Source organism: Schistocerca cancellata, chromosome 3 (genome assembly GCF_023864275.1).
Source record: "Schistocerca cancellata isolate TAMUIC-IGC-003103 chromosome 3, iqSchCanc2.1, whole genome shotgun sequence".
Taxonomy (NCBI): Eukaryota; Metazoa; Arthropoda; class Insecta; order Orthoptera; family Acrididae; genus Schistocerca; species Schistocerca cancellata.
The window spans coordinates 108,004,736-108,012,599 of record NC_064628.1 but is presented as its reverse complement, the minus strand read 5'-3'; positions in this window follow the sequence as shown (position 1 = coordinate 108,012,599).

Sequence of the window (7,864 nt, the reverse complement as noted above, 5' to 3'; positions counted from 1 at the left end):
TATTAATAGACCGACGTGCGAAAGAAACTGGCATAGGCATGCGTACTCAAATACAGAGGTATGTAAACAGGCGAAAAACAGCGCTGCGGTCGGCAACAACATGTGTCTGGCGCAGTTGTTAGACTATTTACTACTGCTGCAAAGGCAGGTTATTAAGATTTAAGTGAATTTTAACGTAGTATTACAGACGGCGCACGAGCGATGGAACACAGCACCTCAGAGGCAGCGATGAAGTGGGGATTTTCTCAGACCATCATTTCACGAGTGTACCGTGAATATGATGAACCCGTTAAAACATGAAATCTCCGACATCACTGCGATCGGGAAAAGTTCCTGCAAACGGGACCAACGACCACAGAAGAGAATCGTTCAACGTGACAGAAGTGGAATCCTTCCGCAAATTGCTGCAGATTTCAGTTCGGGGCCATCAACAAGTGTCACCGAGCGAATCATTCAACGAAACATCATCGATAAGGGCTTTCGGAGACGAAGGCCCACTGGTGTACCCTTGATGACTACACGACACAAAGCCTTACCCTCGCCCAGGCCCGTCAACACCGACCTTGGACTGTTGATGACTGGAAACATGTTGCCTAGTCGGACGAGTCTCGTTTCAAATTGTATCGAGCGGATGGACATGTACGGGTATTGAGACAACCTCATGAATCCAGGGACCCTGCTTGTCATCAGGGGACTGTTCAGACTGGTGAAGACTCTGAAATGGTGTAGGACGTGTGCAGTTGGACTGATAGGGGACCGTTCATACGTCTAGGCACCATTGTGACAGTGACACATACATAAGGATCCTGTCTGATCATCTGCATCCATTCATGTCCATTGGGCATTCCGACGGACTTGGGCAATTCCAGCAGGACAATGTGATGCCCCACACGTCCAGAATTGCCACGGAGTAGCTCCAAGAAGACTCTTCTGAGTTTAAACTCTTCCGCTCGCCACCAAAATCCACAGATATGGACATTATTGAGCACATCTTGGTTGCTTTGCAAAGTGCTGTTCAGTGGAGACCTCCATCCCCAAGTACTCTTATGGAATTGTGGACAACCCTGCATGTTTTATGGTATCAGTTCCCTCCAGCACTACTTCAGGCATTAGTCGAGTCCATGCCAGGTCGTGTTGCACCATTTCTGTGTGCTCGCGGGGGACCTACACGATATTTGACAGGTGTACCATTTTCTTTGGCTCTTCAGTGCATATGTGCAGCTTAACTTTAACGTGGTGTAATTATCTCAAACATAATCAGCATGACGGATGTCCGAGAACTGCAGCCACATATAGAGAATCTGTAACTTACGGTATTCGAAAAAGTCGGTGGAAAAATAGTGCAAAAATAATAAGCTTGGTCACACGTAGTTGCTGGATGCCAATAGAGACAATGCGATTGTATCACTAGACTATTGTCTACGTTTCTGGGCTCACAGTTGCTACTTGTAAAGGCATCACAAACAGTACAAAAAGTACAACAAGGAGAACTCCTCATGTTATCGGGAGCTTTCGCACGTTTTGTTTGTTAGCGTAGCAAGTGATTCTCCGAATACGTCCACTTGAATTGAAAATACGTAAGAAAGGAGCTCTGTACTGCTTGAAGAGGAATGACGACCACGAAGTTTTAGAATATAGTAGTAGCGTAGACCAAAGACAGAAATCGAAGAAGATTGTAGATCCTCCTACTCTGGCAGGAACTCTGGGATGACACCCAAAAAGGAACACAAACCGAATGAGGCAGCATTATTTTAAGCAGAGTGGAGGGGGACGCTCCAGTCTTCATCCTGATTTGGGTTTACCGCGCTTTCCCTAAATTACTTCAGGCAAATGCCAGGATGACTCCCACTATAAAACCATGCTCAATTACTTCTCTCATCCTTGTCAAACTAGATCTGTCTGTATATGTAAATTACTTTATTTTTGTTGCTCTTAAATTTTATTAGCAAGATATGTGAAAGATATATAGGGATGAATAAAACGACTACTACTATTGCTACTAACGTACAGCTTCTTACAAAACGTTATGACACCTGAATCCCTCAAGCTCACTGATCCAGTTACTGGCGGAACAGATTTCGTAGACTACGTACTTGTTTTGAATCAGGAGGAAAGATGCAAATGAATGTACCTACCGAAAAGAAGGCACTGCATGAGAATTTCCTTCGTATGTGGATGTTGCTAGTACTGAGCAAATACAACTGACTCAACATGAAACCAAATTATGTAAATCTGCAGTCTCTTGTGGCCTGAAGTAAAAATCTTATGGTTGTCAGGCAGCGTCATATTTATTCAAACAGTGGACGATTCGTCTCCTCCACTAGCATCTTTTACGGGATCTTCTGTTGTCTACTGTAGATTGAGTGATCAATTTGTACTGGTCGACAGAAGACCCTGAAGGTGATCCCAGCAGAGGGGTCGAAACACCGATTGTATGAAGAAATATGACGCAGACTAACAATCCAATAGATTTTCACTTCAACGGAACCTAATTATTTCCAGATACTCGGCTCTATGAGTCAGCCTGGCAGACATGTCACAATATCGCTGATGCAGTGTCCATGTTGCATTGGGATCGATATTTTAGTTTTTGAATCAACACGCTTACCCGGACGCTGAAGTACCATTTATGCACTCTATGGATCCGAGAGACTGGGGTGATGTGAGCCGTCAACTGGGGTCGTTACGAATTAGACATCGCATTATATTTCAGCCCAAGGGAACGTCTCCTGCAGTCAGGTACCACAGGAGACAAGGGTAAACACAAAAGATATTTAAACTGGCTGAAGAATACAGATTGCTCTGCTGTGCCAACAGACACGATAGTGCAGATACAGTCATTGAGTAGCTATCAGGAATCTTTAATGCAAAAAGGTGACCATGATCAAGTACGCTATGGATAACCGGTCGTCTATGATCATCCAACATAACAGCAGTAGAGGACACAATAGTGTGGATAGACTTGTGCACTATGTAACCGTAAAAATCAGGATACTCCTATGTGAAGCTGAGTTGACTACTAGATGTCACGAGAGGCGTATCCACATTATAAAAGTGGGGGGTCGAGGATTGTTGTGTTGTCAGCAGTAACAGGAGAAGGAGTACGTTGGAAGAGCTCAGTAACTTCGAACATAGCTTAGTCATTGAAAAAACTAAACTCCGCCCGAAAAGGCCACGAAGGCCCAACGGTACCGACTGGCCGCCGTGTCATCATCAGCCTTTCGGCGTCACTGAATGCGGATAAGGAGGGGCATGTGGTCAGCTCACCGCTCTCCCAGCCGTATGTCAGTTTACGAGACGGAAGCCGCTACTTCCAAATCAAGAAGCTCCTGAGTTTGCCTCACAAGGGCTGAGTGCACCCCGCTTGCTGGCAGCGCTCGGCAGATAGGATGGTCACCCATCCAAGTGCTAGCACAGCCCGACAGCGCTTAACTTCGGTGATCTGACGGGAACCGGTGTTACCTTTGCGGCGGAGCCATAGTCATTAAATGTCATCTGAGTAATAAATACATCAGGAAGTTTCAAATCCTTCTAGAGGCGCCCAAGATGAGTGTTGGGGATGCAATTGTGAAGCGAACCCGAAAAAATAGCCGCAAGTATACCGAGACCAGGTAACCCTCCTCTACTGACGGACAGGGACCATTGAGCATTGGGCATAGTGAATGTGAAAAATAACAATGAGTTAGCAGGTGCAATCACTCGCGCATTTCAAAGTACTACCTGTAAACCAGCTGGCACAATGGTTTTTCGTAGGCAGTTTAAAATAGAGTGCTACAATGGTCGAGCAGTTCCTCATAAGCCAAACATTTCTGTAATCAATGTTAAGCGTGCTGGAGGTGATAGTGCGATTCCACCGTGCAGTGGATGATATGAAATGTGTGATTAGGAGTTATGAACCACGTTAACCCTGCGACAATGGGATGAAAGGGTTTCGGTTTGGCGAATGTCTGGAGAATGTCACCTGCCATCATGTGTAGTGCCAACAGTGAAGTGTAGAGGATGTGGGATTACAGAAAGCGGGTGTCTTTCGTAGTTTGGTGTGGTCTTCTTATAGTAAATAGGAACATCTACGCTATCATCAGCTTTGGTAACACCTCTTCTCGTATGTGAGAAAGTCGAGAAAATTTCTACTTTTCCGCGTACAACATAGTTATGTATAATTGGTTCTGTTATTAACGATTTACTGCTGTACAACAGTATGTTTGCCGAAGTTATAACGTACTCAGGGGTTGCACAAAAGTGTGGAAACACCCTTAGTAATGCGTTCTTGAGCATAAATGCAGATGCTAGATAAGTCTGCAGGTTACGTTGTTGTATTTGAACACGTGCGATACCTATACAACAGCCTCAACACGCTGGAAGTATCAACAGTGGACAGGAACAAATACTCCGTCGCAGTGAAGTTAACTGAATTCGAAATTGGGAAAATTTTTGGATGCTTTCGTAAGAAGGGAGCCTAAGTGCTTGGCGTTTCGTGAGGCACCGTGTACGATCTTTATACGGCATACACCAGAGCCGGACATGGCCTGCCAAACTTCTCCCGGGCAGTGTGGGTGCCACGCCTCGGCATGTCTCGGCTCTGCTCAGTGCTTCCCCCGAAGTACTCACTACAGTGTAGCGATCTATCGTCACAAGCCTTTAAAAATGAATGGGAATGACAGAGAGGGATGGGAATTCTCGATTTATGTTACGCGTTGCAGAGGCGGCGGTTAGTGGAAATTTCTATGAAACTGTACAGTATCACGCAGAAAGAATTTATAGATCTACTTGACAGTGAAAGAACAAAAAATTACAAAGATCGAGACACGGGATTCATTTTTCTGTGCCTCACGAAGCACTTTATCATAAATCAGCAGTCATGCAGCATGTGAAGAAAGTGGTGGAGCGAACAGAAACATTTCCGAAGTCGCACGCATTATTCCACTATCAGCTGCAACAGTTCTCGATCGAAATAAAAGAAAAGTTTGGAGACTTTACATGTTATTGAAAAGTACGCTGTTTAAATCAACGGGCATGCCTGGAATGATTTTTTGATTTGAAACATGCTGTTGTTGATTTAATTAGGGGAAAGGAGTGAAGGAACGAAAATTAGAACCCCCGGAATGGGATGCAGGTGTCGCATTGTAAGTGGACTTTACTGCACACTGCCCACAGTAAATAACTTCAAGGTGAAACAAATTCTTTCTGATCTGATTGGGATGCATTTATAAAGAAAACCACGTTGTGGAACGGACAAATTCTGACAAACATAGTCCAGTTCCCAAAGTTCACTGCCTTTACAGAAAACGCGAGGTTTGAAGAATTCATCGTGGCGTTGAAAGAATTACAAGGATAGTTTCCTAAAGGTTTTTAGGACATATCTGCCTTAGAGATGTTTTCGGGTCCGTTTACCACTTCAGTGGAAGCACCCCTGTGCATGTGGGGTTGTAACCGATTGACCTGCAAGATTATTCCCGTTTTCAGTGACAAATCCTTTTACGTTTAAACTGCCCAATGTATCTACATTGCTTCCCTCAAGTAAAGGTTCCACTCTCCATAATGACGTTGCAAAAGTGTTACATTATTTCAGTCGTCACATTTCTGTGAAAGACCTTGTTCCGACTATGAAACTAAATAAGTGACGATTACATGGCAAACTGGCTTGAAAATCTGTGAAACTGTCTGCGTTCGTCCACATGTCGACAGTTTGTACGAGATAAAAATTTTATTATGTCTTCAGTGCGCCTGCAATAATTAAATATTACTTAAAATACGTTTTGTTGTGAGCTACGTTACTGAGAAATGTGAAATATAAAACTAAGTCGTATGCAGTGTGACTGCACTGCCATTTAAATGCGGCGTGTTCGCCTTTTCCACCTTCCCAACTCCTCTCGCTCAGATAGCATTGTGTGCGCCAGCAATAATTAAATATTACTTAAAATACGTTTTGTTGTGAGCTACGTTACTGAGAAATATGAAATATAAAACTAAGTCGTATGCAGTGTGACTGCACTGCCATTTAAATGCGGCGTGTTCGCCTTTTCCACCTTCCCAACTCCTCTCGCTCAGATAGCATTGTGTAGCGATGGGTGAAATGTGCAGTGAGGTTGAGCGCTATGGCATTCATGCCAGGGCGTGCCTCGTGACCCGAAATGTTGTCTGGCTCTGGCATACACAGAAAGTGGAAAAACATCATGCACTAAGTGACGATATGGACGAAAGTGTGTGTTGAGTGGTTTTGGCAAGCGGTCATTGAAGAGGATTGTGACAGAAAAGAAGGGGATGACATATGCAAAATTCAGTGCTCTGTCAGCACCAAAGCAACACAAATGGAGCTCAAGAAGCAGGGAATTGCAGTTAGAGTTGGAAGTGCAAAACCACTAGTCAGTGATGCAAATGTCCGTAACAGGAAAACGTGATGTTGAAGGAATAATACCTGAGCTATGGAGCAATGGAAGAATATCATATTGTCTGGTGAGCCTGGTTCCGCATTGTTTCAAACTTCTGGCTGAGTTTATGTCCCAAGAGTGAAACGTGACATGGCTTTCCTGATTTGGGCAACCACAATGTGGTACAGCATGGGTACCTTGGTTACCCCACATAGTCGTATTACTGCCATTATGTGGCCATTTTGGATGATCAGGTCCTTAGTACAGTTTTTGTTCTCCAATAGTTATACCGTGTACTAGCACAACAGAGTCTTTCTTTACACAGTTTGCAACCTTCCGGACTGGTTTTGTGAGCGAAAAGATGGACTGTCGTATTTTCGCTGCACGCCACAGTCACCAGATCTCAGTATTATTGAGCCCTTGAAATCTACTTTGGAGGGAAAGGTGCGTGATCGCTGTCGACATCCACCATCGTCACCTGAGCTTATAATTATTTTGAGGAAAGAATGGTACAAGTGTCCTCTGAAACCCATACAGTACCTATCTTAATCCATTATGAGAAGTCTGGAAGCTAATTTGATCGCCAATGGGTTTCCTACACCGTACTGGGCATGATAATATGTTGTGTCTTTGATGTTTCCAAATTTCGGTTCACCTTCTGTAGGTGTCATGGCATTACTAGCTACAATTTAACCGGAGTCATTTGCAGAGGGGTTTCGATATTTCGTATGAACTCTCTGCAATATACTTTTACATCTACATCTACATGATTTGTCTTCAGTTCACAATTAGGTGTTTGGCAGAGGATAGGATTCCCAAGATCTTTTTCTGACAGTTTCCTTGTCGTTCCAGCAATGGACAATCGAATCTTTCCGTACTGGCTCTGACTTTTCTTATTTTATCGTGATGGTCATCTCATCCTCAGCAGATTGGCATTCGGAGGAGGAATTTGGAGTTGTAGGCAAGAATGCGAAACTCAGATTTCTAAAATGTGTATCTTGTAATTTAAATTCCACACAGACTGACATAAGGGAGAAAATGTTGCTCCATTGAATTATAACTTTCGTATCCACACGAAATATTCAAATCTCTGACTAAGAAAAAACTGATTACCTGAAGCACCTAAAACGTAGAGAGTACTCACCTGATTCATCGCTTTAATTTGTGCTTCCAAAAGTGTCACATAGTGATAACTCTTTTGCGGAATTAATTGTAGTTAATTAAGTTATAAAAATGTCTCTAAACTGTCAATTGTAATTTTGCAGTGCAGAATTAAAGCGATCTGTTTCTGATGTTCCAGCTCATTCTGAATTTTAGTCTTACATTTGAAGTAGGTGTGTACATTTTAGATTCTCTCACGCACAACTTCATTCCAAGCGTTTTGATTTAAACACGAGTTGCCTCTGCGAAAAGTATGGTTGTGAGGGTTTGTGTCTAATGACTGCTTCTTACGAAAGCGGAAGTACAACCGAATAGTTTACACCTCATTTTATATT